The sequence below is a fragment of the Chlorocebus sabaeus genome, chromosome 23 (genome assembly GCF_047675955.1).
Source record: "Chlorocebus sabaeus isolate Y175 chromosome 23, mChlSab1.0.hap1, whole genome shotgun sequence".
In the NCBI taxonomy this organism is placed as follows: Eukaryota; Metazoa; Chordata; class Mammalia; order Primates; family Cercopithecidae; genus Chlorocebus; species Chlorocebus sabaeus.
In genome coordinates this window covers 61747934-61766489 of record NC_132926.1, presented here as the reverse complement: position 1 = coordinate 61766489, position 18556 = coordinate 61747934, and positions in this window count along the sequence as shown.

The following is an 18556-nucleotide window of genomic DNA, read 5'->3' as shown; positions in this document are numbered from 1 at the left end:
GGCACAGTGGTGCCTGTAATCCCAGTACTTTGGGAGGCTGAGGTGGGCGGATCATGAGGTCAAGAGATCGAGACCCTCCTGGCCAACAAGGTGAAACCCCATCTCTACTAAAATTATAAAAATTAGCTGGGCATGGTGGCACATGCCTGTAGGCACAGCTACTTGGGAGGCTCTGAGCCAGGAGAATCGCTTGAACCCGGGAGGCGGAGGTTGGAGTGAGCTGAGATTGTGCCACTGCAGTCCAGCCCAGCAACAGAGTGAGAATGCATTTAAAAAAAAAAAAAAAAAAAAAAAAAAAACAAAGTGATCGAGAGAATATCTCTTGAATTATGGTAGTGAATGTCTGTGTTAGATTAGTGGTGAAGGCAGAATTTCTGAAATAATCCCTTAGAAGTGTTCCACTCTAATCCCTGGAAATTGGGCACAAGTTTGCTTTAGGATAGAATATCTGGATGGACCCAGTGTAATCACATGAGCCTTAGAAGCAGAGAACTTTCTTCAGCTGGTGATGGAAGAGAAAGCCTAAGAGATCTGACACATGAGACGGATTCAATGCCAGGTGAAGAGGAAAGTGGGTAGCCTTTAAGAACAAAGAGAAGCTACCAGACAACAGCCAGCAAGCAAACAGGAACCTGAGACCGGCAGCCACAAGGAACTAGGCTCTTCCCACAAACTGAATGAGCTTGGAGGCACACTCTTCCCCAAGCCTGCAGATGGATGCACTGCCAGCCCAACATCTTGATTCTGGCCTTGAGACTCTGAGCAGAGACCCTAATCAACCCCACCCAGGCTTCCCACCTACAGAAATGGAGATAATAACAACTGCTGTGTTAAGTCACCAAATTTGTGGTAATTTTTTATGCAGTAATAGAAAACTAATATACATAGCATCTTTAAAAGCCTCTGAAAAGGATTAAACACAATTAATTTAATATACTTTCAGTATTTGGAATGGTTATTAGATCATTTGAATAAGTAAAAGTAATGGGTCCCTCCTTTATTGGGAGGGAGAGGTGGCAAGGGTGCATACTCTGTCCCTTAGTGAAAATCAGTAAAGGTGTTAGCCCCATGAAAGTAGTTGTTTTATCCTCAGTAAAATAGGGCAAAGTTTTTGATACACCCTTTAATTTTAGTTCTCAGTCTCTGAAATTCAGCCAATAGGGTCTTTCCTTTTTTAAGCCAAATACATGTGATTTAGAGTTTGGGAGCGTAAGACTCTGGTCTAAAAATGACTACTTTTCTCCATTTGCTATGTGAAAAATAGAAGGTTACAGTAGGTAGAGACCAGAAGCAGCAGCAGCAGCAGCAGCAGCAGCAGTAGCAGTAGTGTTTGTGGCTGAATTTTGTTTTGCATTAGAAATCATGAAGTTACAATAGCTTGGCATACAAGAGTCACCAGTTTCAATATAGGAATAAACTCTGTTCAGATTTGTCTTTTGAAGGAAGCCAAAAACAAGAAAGAGGATTTGAAGTTAAAAAAAAAAGAAAGAAAGAAAAAGAAAGAAAAGAAAAGAAGCAAAGCACAGAGATGACCAAAAGAGAACATTTTTCATGAAATTGTGAGAAATTGGAATGGAAGTTTGGTAAGAGGTTAAGAAACAAGGTCAGATCATATAAGGCTTGAAAAGGAAGGGGACTAGAAGCACCTAATTTTGTTTAAATGGAGCATTCTGTCTGTAGTAAGGCAAAAAGATTGCAAAGGGACAAAAATAGATGCAAGATAAATAGGAAGTCAATCACAGCAATCCAGAGAAGGGATAATATTGACTTAGCTTAGGGTGTTAGTAGTGGTCATAAGTGGTCACACTCAAGATATATTTTGTTTGTGGTTAGAGCTAGGAGGATATGCTCATGATTAGCTTCGCCATTCTTTCCTCACCAGCCTTCTCATGGAGATTATATTGCAAGGAAGATGGACTCGGGAGATGACAGCAGCCTCAGGGGTTATTGCTGTTTTCTGTACAAGAAATAATGTGACAAAGAACGATTTAATTTCCCTCTTTTTAAGCCTTTCTGAATTTTTCTTCACCTTTACTAAGTAAATAGCTATCATGCAGTGTCACCTCCCTCCCTTTTGTGAGTCACTTAATGAAGACTTGCCTGTACACCTCATTGGCAATTTGTTTTTCAGTGACAAGGTGACAGTTTTGGTTCATTTAACAAACAACCAATTTCTAACCATTGAGAAACCATCTGGGAATGTTGTTCTCTTGAGATAAGAATGTTGTTTTCTAATTGGTCTCTTTTTTAGAAACTGTGTTTCTTCTTTCTACACAATGCTCAGAACTGTTTTGTGGCAAGAGGAATTCTGAACGTTGACTTCTGTGATGCTCACTTTAAATGCCTGTGGCATTAGGGCAATCTAATGAAAAGCTACTGTCTGGCATTCCCAATGGCCACTGAATTCATTAGCTTTTAAGACAATCCACAGGGAAACACTTAATCATGTATAAAAGCCACTATGCAAAATACAGATTTGATTATTAAAACCTCTAAGACACGAAGCACTATTCTACATGTTGGTTTTGTTTAGATATGATGCTTCCTGAACATAATTTCAAGACTATTTCAGGCTCAATATTTGCATTTCAGTTTCACATAAAAATGTCATATAATGCATTAATGCATTTTACAATGCGTTAAAGAGATTGATACCAATTCATGCCTACTGTTTAAAGACTGGGTTTTATACTTTCTTGATCCAGTTGCTTTGGTTTTTGAGACAGAGTCTCGCTCTGTCACCCAGGCTAGAGTGCATTTGTGCGATCTCAGCTCACTGCAACAACTGCCTACCAGGTTCAAGCGATTCTCCTGCCTCAGCCTCCTGAGTAGCCGGGATTACAGGCACCCACCACCTTGCCTGGCTACTTTTTTTTTGTATTTTTAGTAGAGACAAGGTTTTGCCATGTTAGCCATTTTGGTAGCCCCTGACCTCAGGTGATTCACCTGCCTCAGTCTCCCAAAGTGCTGGGATTACAAGTGTGAGCCACTGTTCCTGGCCTCAGTTATTTGTTTATTCACATTTTTTTTAAGAGACAGAGTCTCGCTTAGTCACCTGGCCTAGAGTACAGTGGTGTGACCATAGCTCATTGCAACTTTGAACTCCTTGGCTCAAATGATCCTCCACTTCAGCCTCCCCAGTATTTGGTACTACAGGTGTACTCCACAGCACTCAGTTAAATTTTTTTTAATTTTTTATTTTTTGTAGAGACAGGGGGTCTCTGGACTGGTCTCGAACTCCTAGCTTCAGGTGATCCTCCTATCTTGGCTTCCCCAAGTACTAGGATTACAGGCATGAGTCACTGCACTTGGCTCATTTTTTTTTTTTTTTTTTTTTTTTTTTTAACTGCTAAATACCCACCATTTGCATGGAATTAAGTCAGGGAAATGAGAGGTGAATATAAAGACAATACTTTAATTCGAAAATGTTGCAAAAGAACACCATCTGAAATCAGAAGATCTCCCTTATGTTACCATCACTGCTCTCCAATTTAAGCCCTGAAACTTCAGCTTTCTGAACCTCATAAGTGGATGGAGAGGTGGAAGTGAAGTAAGAGTTAGGGAACAGAAATCACAAACATGAACCCTGTGTGCCTCACAGCTTTACCTCTGAACCCACTAGAGACCACATAAAGCAAAGATGGTTATAACTTCCCTTGGAAACTTGCCTGAAACCTTCATTGTCTTGATTGATCAGACTCATCTCTGGATTCTCCTTCCTCACCTGTAAGGCGAATCTTGGCTCCCAATGGACTTCAGAACCAGGAGCCTCTAAGACACAGGATCCTCTCACCCCCACCCCCCACCCCCAGTTCTCCTTCTCTCTGTCTCTCACACTCTCACACACACACACACACACACACACACACACAATCTGGAGTCACTGGCTCAGAAGTTTTATTACTGGGATACTCAACCTTAACCACTGATCTTCAAGTTTGATCATTCGATCATACTTGCCTTCTAACAAACCAAGCTCTACGTTGAACTGATACCAAGGAGTTTTGGTAACAATCCAAATTATTTCTCAAATATCCAAAGCAATAGATATACACAAACACAATATACATATATGTGTGTATATGTAAATTGAGCCTATATGTGCAAATTGAGTCCTAAGAACCTGGCTATAGAAATATGCAAATTAATTTTTAGTTTAAGCAAATTAAGCAATAAACATCTTTAGAAATGATCAATACAAATTAATTTAGGTTTTATACTTGCTTATTTCCATCAAAAATTTGTTTAAATATTTTACTTTTCAATGTTTTTGTCCAATAGAAAGATCTATAAGAACATAAAAGAATATAAAATATAAAGAATATAAAAGCAGATAATATAAAAACTGGAAACTTCAATTATTTTTTTCTTTTTCTGGAATTTAAAAATATTCACTGTATAAAATTATAGAATCATTGGGTTTTGCTGGATTATTAGGTATCACACCAATGTTCTGGGAAACATACCAACTCTTAAATTCATTGAATGCCGCCAGTGGTCTGCCTTTCACTTCATTAAGGCATCTGTTACTTGCAAGTTGCATGTTCCCGTCAGAAAGCCTCACTGCTTGTGAAAGTTTTTTTGTAGATATTGACAGAGTGGCAGCAACTTAGAGATCCTTATTTTAAAAAATAAAATCTAGCATTCTAATTTTCCAATTGAGAAATGTAAGCAATTTGGATAAGTAATATCAAGTTACAACTTATCCAAAGCCATAGAATGACAGATTATGATTAAGTGGCAGATTATGAATCTACTACCCACTGCTTTAATACGAGAAAATTAGCCATAATGGATACATTGATGGATAATTGCAACTAACAAATACAAATAAATAAAATATTCATTTACTAAAAGGAAGAAATGCAAATTACTAGTGAAACACTAGTTCCTCTATAAGACTGACATAGACAAGTATCATTAATAATATGCATACGATGTTGGCAAGATTGCGGGGGAAGTAAACAACATGATTAGCTATTATTGTTAGATGTCTAATTGATATCTTTTTGGAAGGCAGCATTAATAAAATAAATTAAAATTGCTTATATCCTTTTGATATGGTTTGGCTGCATCCCCACTCAAATCTCATCTTGAATTGTAGCTCCCACAATTCCTCCATGTGTTGTGGGAGGAACCCGGTTGGAGGTGATTGAATTATGGGGGTGGGTCTTTCCCGTGCTGTTCTCATGATAGTGAATGAGTCTCATGAGATCTGATGGTTTTAAAAATAGGAGTTTCCCTATACAAGCTCTCTTTGCCTGTCACCATCCACAAAAGATATACTTGTTCCTCCTTGCCTTCTACTATATTGTGAGGCCTCCCCAGCCCCTGGAACTCCAAGTCCAATAAACCTCTTTCTTTTGTAAACTGCCCAGTCTTGGGAATGTCTTTATCAACAGTGTAAAAATGGACTAATATACCTTTTAACTAGTAATTTCACTTCTAAGAATGAATCTTACATAAGAATGATATATATGTGCCCAAATTAGGATTTTTTGGCATCATTGTTTGAAGTCAGAAAAATGCTGGAAACATTTATATGTCCACCAATAGAGATCAGCTCTCATAAATTATGGAGTAGCCATAAAAGAATATTCTTAGCCACTATGAAGGTCAATGTAGATATACTAGCTTATTAGTTTTTAGGCAGAAAAGAAAAGCACTTTATTTTTCATAGTAGTCACAGAAGTAGACTATTTTCCAAGTTGCCCTGGCAGGCAGGTATGGTCATGTACAGAGGCCAGTAGAATGTGGACAGAAATGGTGTGTGGCCATCTGAGCCTACCCCTCAAAAACTTCTCAAATTCCACCTCTATATTCTTTTCCCCTGTTTAATGCAAAGAAACATAGCTAGCTTGGATGCTGTTATGTTCAAGATGCAAAGCTTCTAAAGAGTGAGCCCAGGCCCAGAGTCTTGAATATCCACTTGGAGAAAAGCCTGCTGCTGATCATATGAGCAAAGAATAAGCTTATCTTATCAGCTTATTATATATCATATATCCAGTTATATTCAATATATTCCATATATTAAGGGGTAAAAGTGTATAGCATCACAAGTAGTATGTTCACATTTGCTTATAAAGTATACGTAGTTTTCTTACGTATAAATTACTTATTGAGAGTTTAACATTGGATAAAATTGGCTTTCCTGACTTTATAGTGCCCTTTCCCATCACAGGAAAGAGCCCATAGCTTTTGGGTCACTTTCAACTCATAAGAATAGTCTTTTCTTTTAACAGTTACGATTCATTTTCAGATACTAAAAAATATTGATTCCATTCTAAATCCTCCAAATTATGTCTACTGCAACATTTCCCCATCCCCCAGTCCAGGCGTGGGTGATGGCTTGGAGACATGCAGTGGAGACGGAAGGGTGAGTCTCTTTTCATTTTCAGATACTAAAAAAAACAATCCCATTCTAAATCCTCCAAAGCACATCTACTGCAGTATTTTCCCATCCCCCACCCCAGGTGTGGGTGATGGCTTGGAGACATGCAATGGGGCTTAGAAGGGTGAGTCTCTTTTCTGCTTCTGCTTTGCTCTATCAGATCTCCTCCTCTTTCACTCTCACCCTGCTGCTTCAGGGTCTCCTCCATTGTCAGAAGTGGGATTGGAAGAAATTGGAAGAGGCTGCAATCTCATACAGTAGATGCAGTCTATCCATACTGTCAGTATAGCAGGGAACCAAGTGCTAGAAGTAATCTGGGATGAATTGTGGTTCTTCCAAGTAAACCTTCCCATTATGTCATCCGTGATGTGAACCTTACTTCCTCCAGTTGTCTCTTGTGAAACACTCTCACTTGTGGCCCCACTGATGTGCCCCCAAACATCCCATTATTAGAGTCCTCTTATCACCATGCCCAGCTGATTTTGGGGGAAAAGTTCATTGATATACTTCAAGCCAAGTTACCTTCTGTAGGGTCCCCTGTAGTACCACACACCTTCCCACACCAAGTGGCAGTAGTGTGGGCTTGTTTTATGGCTTCTCTCTCTCGTTAATCTGCCTTTGGGATGCTCCAGGCAGGAATCAGGCTTTTGGGTCCGTGTGTGTGTCCTTCCTATCTTCAGGGGATAAATAGTGATTTGCCATATAAACTTTCTTATCAAACTTAAGCCTGGTCCCATGGCAGAACCAGGTCCTATCTAGGAAACATCCAGCAGGGGAGTGAGATACTGATTTCCCCTTCTTGCAGACTCCCCCAAATAAGTATGAGAGATCTTTTCAAAATAACACATAGGTAGGTTTGGGTAGAGAGGCCTTTTCCCTCCTCACAGGAGGAGGACAAAGAAAAGATGCATCATTCTTCACTAGGCCTAAATCTCTCCACTCTCTATCATACAGACTATCTCCCATCATCTATCAAAGTCAAGTCTCCTCTTACATACCCTGAAGGTGAGGGTTGGCGGTTGATAGTTGATGGAATCATTCTGCTAATTTTAATAAACCAGCAGAGATAATATTGTAGCATATTTCTTAGAAACTAAATACTTATACTTCATTTTCAGTTTAAAAACTTTGTTAAAAATTCAAAAAACATAGGAAAAACAATTCAACATCCAAATGTGTGTATGCATATGTGTATAGAAAACCTTTTGCAAAATAAAATGCTTTGGGGAGGGAATAAGAATCTAGAGTGGGATGAATGATACTTATATTTAATCATAAACACTTTTATTCTGCTTCGTTAATGATGTACAGATGTTAATTTTTCTATTTAAAAATCTTTTTTTAAAATAAAGAAAATTAGAATTTCACTGAACTACTTTTTACTCTGTTATGGAGAATGTTTTTGGACACTTACATCCAAAGAAATTCAACATTTGGAAAATTATTTCTGTATCCAAGACTTTACTTAATGGCAGATTTTTTTTCCTCCTAGCTACGTATGAAACTGTGATGTTGACTGCAAAGTACTAGAACTATACTATAAAATTGTGGAAAACATCAGAAGAGGCCCTTGAGATTTTTGTCCTCCAGAAAATATAACAATTCCATTCTCTGCTCCTGCAAAAGCAGCACACACAGTTTCTAAAGGGAATTGTTTATTGTTCTCATTCCCTTCTACCAACAGTGCCAGGACACAGAATCACAGAATAAGTGGCACTAACAATTGTCAAAAAAGTAACTGCAATTTCTGTATCTGGTGCCAACAAAGAACTCAAACTGTCCCTTAAGTTGTTATCATTTTTCAACAAGCCATTTACTGACTTTGCCAGCTCAAAAATACCCTGGATTTGACTCAGAAATTTGGAACACAGTATAATTTTCAAATATAAGACTTTTCCATCACCTCCACTAAGAGGATAAAATATTTTGTTTCTTTTATTACTGTATTATTGTAATTTAGCCTAAAACCAAAATATTATATAATTCAAACCATACTATTTGATGAGAATATGCAGAAATATAAACATATCAACTAAAATTGAATGTATATATCTATCATACAGAGTTTCATGGCAGAACTTTCACTTCTTCGTATTGGAGAATATAATTAATGGCCAGCAGGCCCTAAGCAGCCTCAAATATTACAAAGATTTATAAATAAGGATAGTCTGTGATAAGTTACTTGCACAAGACCCCACAGTTCACCCTCTTGCAAAGAACAAATGGCATTTCCCAGGATGTGTATGACTTCTCATACTCATTTCTCCAAACTCCAAATTTCTACTGTTATTTTAGATAGTGCTGTAGAGCTCATCTCTGAGGTATATATGACTGCACACTGCTCCCTAGTGATGCCATGGTAGCTTCACTAATGTACAAGCACTTGAAGCCCATATCCTTCTACTTTTTATTTTGCCATCTCAGATCTTTGCACAGTAGAAGGCACAATCAAGATCTCAGTTCGTTTTATGGGCTTGTAACCAGTACAGTCTCACAAGAACCTGCACAGATGGGCCTTATGCGTAGTTAAACTCTGACTCTGCCATCATGAAATGCTTAGTAATATTTGAACTCAGTCATGCACATTTTTATTTTGTACTGGCCCCATAAATTATGTAGCCAGGCCTGGACACAATGCAAATATCTGTATATATACATTTGTGTTTGTATAAAAATAACGCTGATATAAATTCTGAGGCTTTTAGTGATTACTATCTGCTTGAATTAATATGGCTGAAGAAACTACTATGCTGTTACCAGTTGTCCCTCAAGAACCATGAAAAATAAGAATACTCTCTCTCCTCTATCAATGTTATTAATTTTCCTGTACCAAGAAATAACATATTAATCTAGTAACAGATTATAATCCAATTTCAGGCAGTTTGATTTTCTAGTATACCATAGTGGATACGCATGCAATTGTATTGGATTGTATTAGTCTTCTTTTACTACATGTGACACACTTTACAGATGTCTGGGAAAATTAAATGTGTTAGTCATTAAAACTACCAGAATTTTCTTGGTTCAAACTTCTTTGTTTATTAAAGAAAATTATCTTGATCAAAAACATTGGGCTCAGACATTTCCCATAATCTTCAGAAATTCATAAATGCCAAAAGTAGTTTCACAACATTAAAAACTTATGAAAATGAACTATGCCTAAGACAAAACTTTAAACACTCTCTACACAGTTCTTACACAGTTCTATACAGTTTTTAAAGAATTTACACATAATTTTACAGTTTCCAGTAATGGCAATAAGGTATATTTTACTAATATTGTGGGGTATAGAGGAAGAAGTGATGAGAAATTTCCATGTGATTAAGGGATTATATGTATTAATCAGAACGTTCTATTTATAACTGAAGTAAGATTCAAATCAACAATTCTGAAAGTTAGATTAAGCTGATAAAAAGGCATTATCCTACTGCTGGGTACTACTCAGCAGTTTAATCTCTTTGGTCTGGAACGCAGCCTGGGAATCAGAATATTTTATTTTATTTTTATTTTATTTTTATGATTACTACTACTATTATTATTATTATTATTATTGAGACGGAAGTCACACTCTGTCACCCAGGCTGGGGTACAGTAGTGCAATCTCGGCTCACTGCAACCTTTGCCTCACGAGTTCAAAAGATTCTCCTGCCATAGTCTCCTAAGTAGCTGGAATAACAGGTGTGCACCACCACACCTGGCTAATGTTTGTATTTTTAGTAGAGACGGGATTTCACCATGTTGGTCAGGCTGGTCTCACACTCCTGACCTCACATGATCCACCCTCCTCGGGCCTCCCAAAGTGCTGGGATTACAGGCTTGTGTCACTGCGCCCAGACAAATCAGGATATTTTAAAACCTCCCCTGTATAACTATGCTAGGAAATTTGCTTTTAGTCCTACAATGAATAAAATAAGTGATGCTACTGTACATCAGCTAATGGCAGAACTGCTAGAACTAGAACTGCTAGCACCGTATAGATGGCTCTGAAATTAACAAATGCTTAACAGTCACACGTATTTCTGGAATATACGAAATTATACCTAAAACTAATAACATCCTTGCAAATGCATTTTAATACTTATAATATTTAATTAATTACTAAAAATCTGTGGATAAATTTTATAAATATTTTTAATGTTATTTTTTAACACATTTAGTTGGCCATATGAACTTAAGCTAAAATTATGAGAGAGTATTTGTTCTAAGCAGATAAAGGAAATTATGAAAAACTAAAACTTACTTTGTTGTTATCCTTCACCAAAATGTTATTCTGTACCAATTTTAAGCAAAGAGAAACAGTTATTGCCATATTCAGCCTAATTCCTTTGACAAAATGCCCAGGAACAGAAGCTCATATTTCATTTATCCCAAATGGCCTTCCGGTTGCTTAAAATACCCTTATTATTCTTGGGCTGATATAAGAACAAGAATGTTCATTTTTCTCATATTACTCTGAGATTAATTTTGGCAGTACGAAGACCTACTCATTGAAATCTATAAATAAAATAGAATAGGAAATGTGTAATAGTCTTAATTTGAATAATATTGCTTTCAAATAAATAATGATGAAATTCAGTTCTATAGAACTTGAAATATCAGCTTTTGTAAATTTTGCCAAATATCTTGTATCTGAAAAATCTCAAAAAAATATTTTATGGAACCTACTGTTTTATTAACATTGGATATTCTTACAGAGTTGAACATTCTCATATCTTTACAGCCCTATCTGGATTAAAATTTGCTCTGGCAAGTTTGTACTACTTTTAAGATGTAAGTCTGCACTTTTCTCTTTGAAAAAGCCAGGCATATTTATAACTGTCTTCAGTGGAAAGATAGAAACAGTGACTACACTTAAGTTGAAAAAAAAAGAAGGAAGGGAGAGAGATGGAGGAAGATAGGGAGAAAAAAGTAAAGAAGATTGACAATATAAATGTAATTTAGTTTCCCAAGACAGCCAAAAAAGTAAACAAATGAATAACTAGTGTCTGACAGAAATGTGAAAATTCCAGGAACATAGCAAACAAAATCCTGGACATAGATGTGTGCAGTGGAACGTTCAGCACCCTACAGTTTGAAGTACGCCATATACTCCAAGATTTTGGAGATCAGGACACTGTTTGTGTCCAGCACTTCATAGACAATGGCAGCAAACTCCCAAAAATGTTTTCCTGCACCTGGTGGGTCACTAACTATCTGTAATGAAAAGGTTTGTATGTTCTGTAATGTGTTAACAGGATAAAAGAACATTTATGAAAATGTGCAGGAAAGATGGAATAATGTAGCCACTTTATTTTTTGTAACTGATCTAATCTTCTTCCCCCTGGGATGGGTGGATGGAATTGAAGTTTGCTTAACAAGATGCTGCAGTCCTCTCCAGTTAAAACTGTTCCTCCAGACTTTTTTATGTAAAGCCCCAGTGCTTTTCCTTGTCCTTTCTAAGAAGGCTGTGGGATGCTTAGGTAATCTCATGGTACCAAGAAAGGGAGTCTTATCTCTCTCTACAAAGGATTCTAAATGGCATGCTCTCTCAAATTTTAATCATTTTCTTATAGCACAGGGGTAAGGAACATTCATTGTTGATTAAAGGAATCATAAGTGGAATATTTCTATTAATTTCTATATACAGAAACAAAAATGTCACCTGGACTCTATCACAAGTCCCCACAGCTCTTGAGTACCATTCACATAATGGTTGGCTTCAATTCATTCTATGAGTTTAAGACGAGTAGCAGCAATCAGCATAGCCCTGATGATGTCTGTATTTCTGCCATGTTGGATTGGGTGCCTAAAGTTAAATTTTGATTTATATACCAAAGGCAAATCCCACAATCTCAGGGTTGTCACTGTGACAAATAAGATGCAGTTCTCCAGAACAGATCTTTTCAACGTTTTTGAAAATGAGTCTGCTCCCATATCAAGTCACATGGTTACTAACAAAAGATATACAATGCAGATTCTAATAAATCAGAAAGTCATCACAGCCAGAAAAAGCTTTATCTCAAACTGATTCAAAAGCATATGATTGATAGATAAGAGATAGGAAGTTTTGACAAACTGACAATTTGATGTTCAGTTACAGAGAATTTCTAAATTCCCATAACCTCAAAATGACAGTCTTTCATAGGAAGTTTCCACTTAAAGAAATTACTTAGTAAGAATGAACTGGCAAAGATGAAGAACAGAAATGACATGTAATAGGCTTGTCAACATAACCCTTGGGTCAGATTAAGATGTAATGTTACAAATAATGTCTTTAAAAATGTATTTTACTAACAGGTTTGCTCTCTTAAGGAAAGGGGAGCTGATGATATATTTCACTGAGATTATAAAGATGTTCATTGACTGGTTGAACAAACAAAACTACTATTAATTTAAGCTCTCATGCTTAAGAAACCAAGATTTTTATATGGCTTAGGTGACAACTTCTGAAAGGAACTGACATTAACATTATACCATTAAATTAAAAGACTTCTGAAATGACACTGAAATCAAAGAATTTGAAAATACATTTTATAAAAAAGCATCAGGTACTTGAAATTTGTGTCATATTAAATTAATACATTAATATGAAATTAAAATAATCAATTTTAGATGTCTATAAAAATTATATGAGTTTATTGTGGCAGCAGTTATATAAAACAATGAAAATCATTTTTTTATAGTAAAGAATAACAGTGTTATGCCAGTTGTGTCTCTGTGGCTTTTACTCAAGAAAGATGATAAATTTAGCTTTGTATTAAGTTTGTGTACTGTACTATGCACACAGTTTAACATGACATGTGTTGTAAGTCTAAATTGTTTCTATTCACAATGTCTTTTTTCTCCAATTAAATATTTTTGATTTTTTTCTTCCATTCTCTCAATCTCTCTGGGTGTGCACACATATATGTATTTTCCTTTTGAGATTACATGTAACACATATGTACACATATAGACACACATTTAGTCCTTATTCCTACTATATATTGCTACCTATGTGTATTTCTGATTTCTAAAACATATTCTATCCCAGAGTACCATGGATCACAGACAGAATTTGGAGTTGAAATCTTCCTTATTTTCTCTACTCTAGTTTTGTATGTATAATTATACAAAACGCTTTGGAAAACTACAACATTTGTTGTATGGAAACTTTCATCATGTTAACTATTTTGAGGACAGTAGAAAACATGTATTTCTAGACTATTAAAAAAAACTTTGCCATGTAAAAAGCTGTGCACTAAGTTCAGTAGAAACATTAGAAGTAAAAAGTACTGTAAATAAAATTAAGAAAATTGATAAATTTTTAATCACAGATTATCCAAAGATGACAAAAAATAGAAAAAAGGAATGACCCAGGTGTGTAAAATGGAAAGCATGATTTACAAATACATATAGACTAAAATATATGAATCATAAAAAATAGTATTTCAATTAAAAGATTATGATTTTCATACTATATGAAAGAAAATCTCAATAATATACTGAATACAAAAGATACACCTTAAATATAAAGACCAGTAAAATTGAAAGGAACAGAAACTATGTATTTTAAAACACTAACCAAAAGAATGGTGGTATAGTTAAATCAATATATTACAGATTTTAGGGTAAAAAGCATTTTGTAAGGTAAAGAAGATATTCTCTGATGATAAAGGTTTAATCTATGAGGACTATATCACAATTCTAAGTCTGTATGCAATAATTAACAAAGTTTAAAATGGTTAAAGCAAAATTTAACAGAACTATAAGGATAAATATACAAATATGCAATCATAATGGAAGACATGAAAATATCTCAACAATTGATTAAAAATAATATAAAAACTGAAGAACATGCATTATTTGGTTTTCTATTCCTGCCTTAGTTCACAAAAGATAATGACCTCCAGCTCAGTTCATGCACCTGCAAAAGATACAATCTCTTTTTATGACTGCATAGTCTTCCATAGTGCATATGTACCACATTTCCTTTTTCTAGTCTATTATTAATAGACATTCAGGTTGATTCCATGTCTTTGCTATTGCAAGTAGTGCTGCAATGAACATGTGCCTGCATGTGTCTTTATAATAGAGTGATTTGTATTCCTCGGGGTATATACCCAGTGAGATTGCAGGGTCAAATGGTATTTCTGTCTTTAGATCTTTGAGGAATTGCTGAACTGTCTTCTACAATAGCTGAACAAATTTACACTTCCATTAACAGTATACAAGCATTCCTTTTTCTCCACAACCTCTCCAGCATCTGTTGTTTTTTTTATTTTTAAATAGTAGCCATTCTGACTGGCATTAGATGACATCTCATTGTGGTTTTGATTTGCATTTCTCTAATGATCAGTGGTGTTGAGGTTTTTTATGTGATTGTTGGATGCATGTATGTCTTCTTTTCAAAAGTTTCTGTTCATGCCCTTTGCTTTTGGGGCAGTTTCATTTTTTCTTGTAAATTTGTTTAAGTTTCCTATAGATTCTGGACATTAAACCTTTGTAGGATGCATAGATTGCAAGAATTTTCTCCCATTCTATAGGTGGACTGTTTACCCTGTTGATAGTTTCTTTGGCTGTGCAGAAGCACTTTAATTTAATTAGGTACTATTTGTCAATTTTTACTTTCATTGCAATTGCCTCTGGTGTCTTCATTATGAAATCTTTGCCCATGCCTATGTCCTGAAGGATATAGCCTAGGTTTTCTTCTAAGGCTTTTGTAGTTTCGAGTTTTACATTTAAGGCTTTAATCCATCTTGAATTAATTTTTGTATACTGTGGAAGGAATGGGTCCAGTTTCAATCTTCTGTAGGTGACTAGCCAGTTATCCCAGAACCATTTATTGAATACGGAATTCTTTCTGCATTGCTTCTCTTGGTCAGGTGTGTCAAAGATCACATAGTTGTAGGTGTGTGATCTTATTTTTGCATTCTCTATTCTGTTCCATTGGTCTATATGTCTGTTCTTGTACCAGTACCATACTATTTTGGTTACTGTAGCTCTGTAGTATAGTTTGAAGTCAGGTAGCACAATGCCTCCAGCTTTGTTCTTTTTGCTTAGGATTGCCTTAGCTATTTGGGCTTTTCTTGAGGTTCCATACGAAATTTGTAAGTAGTTTTGCTAGTTCTGTGAAGAATATCAATGATAATTTAATGGAAATAGCATCAAATCTATGAATTTCTTTGGGCAGTATGGCTTTTTTAACAATATTGACTCTTCCTATCCCTGAGAATGGAATGTTTTTCCATTTGTTTGTGTCGTCATGTTTCTTTGAGCAGTGCTTTGTAGTTCTCCTGTGGAGATCTTCCACTTCCCTTGTTAGCTGTATTTCTAGGTATTTCATTCTTTTTGTGGCAATTGTGAATGGGAATTCGTTCGTGATTTGGCTTTCTGCTTGCCTGCTGTTGGTGTATAGAAATGATAACAATTTTTGCAAATTGATTTTCTATCCTGAGACTTCGCTGAAGTTGCTTATCAGCTTAAGAAGCTTTTGGCCTGAGACTATGGGCTTTTCTAGATGTAGGAACATGTCATCTGCAAACAGGGACAGTTTGACTTCCTCTCTTCCTATTTGAATGCCCTTTATTTCTTTCTCTTGCCTGATTGCCCTGTCCAGAACTTCCAATACTATGTTGAATGGGAGTGGTGAGAGAAGGCATCATTGACTTATGCCGGTTTTCAAGGGGGATGCTTCCAGCTTTTGCCCACTCAGTATGATGTTGGCTGTGGGTTTGTCATAGATGGCTCTTATTATTTTGAGGTATGTTCCTTCAATACCTAGTTTATTGGAAATGTTTAACATGAAAAGATACTGGATATTATCAAAAGCCTTTTCTGCATCTATTGCGATAATCATGTGGTTTTTACCTTTAGCTCTCTTTATGTGATGAATCACATTTATTGATTTGCGCCTGTTGAACCAACCTTGTATCCTGGGGATGAAGCCAACTTGATTATGGTGGATATGCTTTTTGATGTGCTGCTGGATTCGGTTTGCCAGTATTTTGTTGGCTATTTTTGCATCAATGTTTAAGGATATTGGCCTGGAGTTTTCCTTTCTATGTTGTATCTCTGCCGGGTTTTGGTATCAGGATGATGGGAGCTAAATGATAAGAATATATGAACACATGGAGAACAACTCACACGCAGGCCTTTTGGAGGATGGAGGGTGGGAGAAGGATGAGGATTAGGAAAAACAACTAACAGATAATGAGCTTAATACCTGGGTGATGAGATGAAATAATCTGTACAACAAACCCCAGTGACACCAGGTTTACCTTTGTAAAAAACCTGCACTTGTACCCCTGAACTTAAAAGTTAAAAGAAAATATTTGTAAACTATACATCTGACAAAGGACTAATATCCAGAATCTATAAGGAACTCAAACAAAGCAGCAGGAATAAAACAAATAATCCCATCAAATACTGGGCTAAGGATGTGAATAGACAATTCTCAAAAGAAGGTATACAAATGGCCAAAAAACATATGGAAAAAATGCTCAGCATCACTAATGATCAGAGCAATGCAAATGAAAGCCACAATGTGATACCACCTTACTCTTGCAAGAATGGCCATAAATAATCAAAAAATAATAGATGTTGGTGGAAATGCGATGAGAAGGGAACACTTTTACACAGTTGGTGGGAATGTAAACTAGTACAACCACTATGGAAAACAGTGTGAAGGTTCCTTAAAGAACTAAAAGTAGATCTTACCATTTAATCTAGCAATCCCACTACTAGGTATCTACTCAGAGGAAAAGAAGTCATCATACAAAAATGACACTTGCACACACATGTTTATAGCAGCACAGTTTGCAATTGCAAAATCAGAAGCAGCCCAAAAGCCTACCAATCAATGAGTAGTTTAAAAAAATGTAGTATACATATACATATATATACACTCACACACACACACACACACACACACACCATGGAATACTACTCAGCCATAAAAAGGAACAAAAATGGCATTTGCAGCAACCTAGATGTAATTGGAGACTATTATTCTAAGTGAAATAACTCAGGAATGGAAAACCAAACCTCGTATGTTCTCACTCATATGTGGGAGCTAAGCTATGAGGACATAAAGGCATAAGAATACATTGGACTTTGGGGACTTGGAGGAAAGAGTTGGGGTGAAGAGAAGGGATAGAAGACTATACACTACTTGGGTGATCGGTGCACCCAAAGCTCACAAACCACTGAAGAATTTATTCATGTAACCAAACACCCCATGTTCCCCCAAAACCTATTGAAAAAAAATTTTTAATAAATAAAATGAAAAATAAAATTAAAATGTAATAAAAAATAGAAGACCTGAGCAATACAATTTACTTACTTGACCTAAAGGCTAATACAGAACACTTTATACAAGAGCAACTGAATTCACATTCTTAAAGTGCATAAAATTGACTTTATATTACATATAAACTTCAAAATATTTCAAAGGTTAATATGTTGTGAGTGTGACCTCTGACCACAGAGGAATTAGACAAGAAACCAACAACAAATAACTTAAAAATCTATAATTGCTTGTAAATATATTTGTAAGTAATCATGGGTCAAATAATAAACTCCAACAAAAATTAGAAAAAAATAACTAAGTGACAGTGAAAACAAAACATAGCAAAATTTGTGGTATCCTGCCAAAATCACACATGGAGAAAAACATAGAGTCCTAAATTTAGCATGTGTTAGACAATAACAAAAGTTAAAAAAACAATATGTACTTTCATCTGAAGATGTTTATGTGGAATGAACAAATCAAACCCAAATTAAGTAGAGTAGAATAATGAACATGAGAAATAAAAAACTTGAGAAGAACTGACAAAATCAAAAATTATTTGAAAACATTAATGTTTAAAAAAAATTTTAAACTTTAAGAAAAAATGGGAAAAAATATATATTGTCAATTAAATGCACTAAAAAGATATTTTACCACAGGTTTCAAAGACATTTAAAAGTTAAAACATTAATATATCAACAGCTTTATATGAATAAATTTAATAATTCAGATGAAAATACAAACTCCTTGATAAAGTGAAAATAAAATAATTTTAAAAGATATGACTAGTTCTTTATTAAACAAATTGAATTCAGCATTAATATCATTCCCACAGTGAAAGACTTAGATGGCTTCACTAGTGAATTCTTTAAAACATTTTAAGAATAAATGACATTACCGAGAGAAAATTTAGAAAG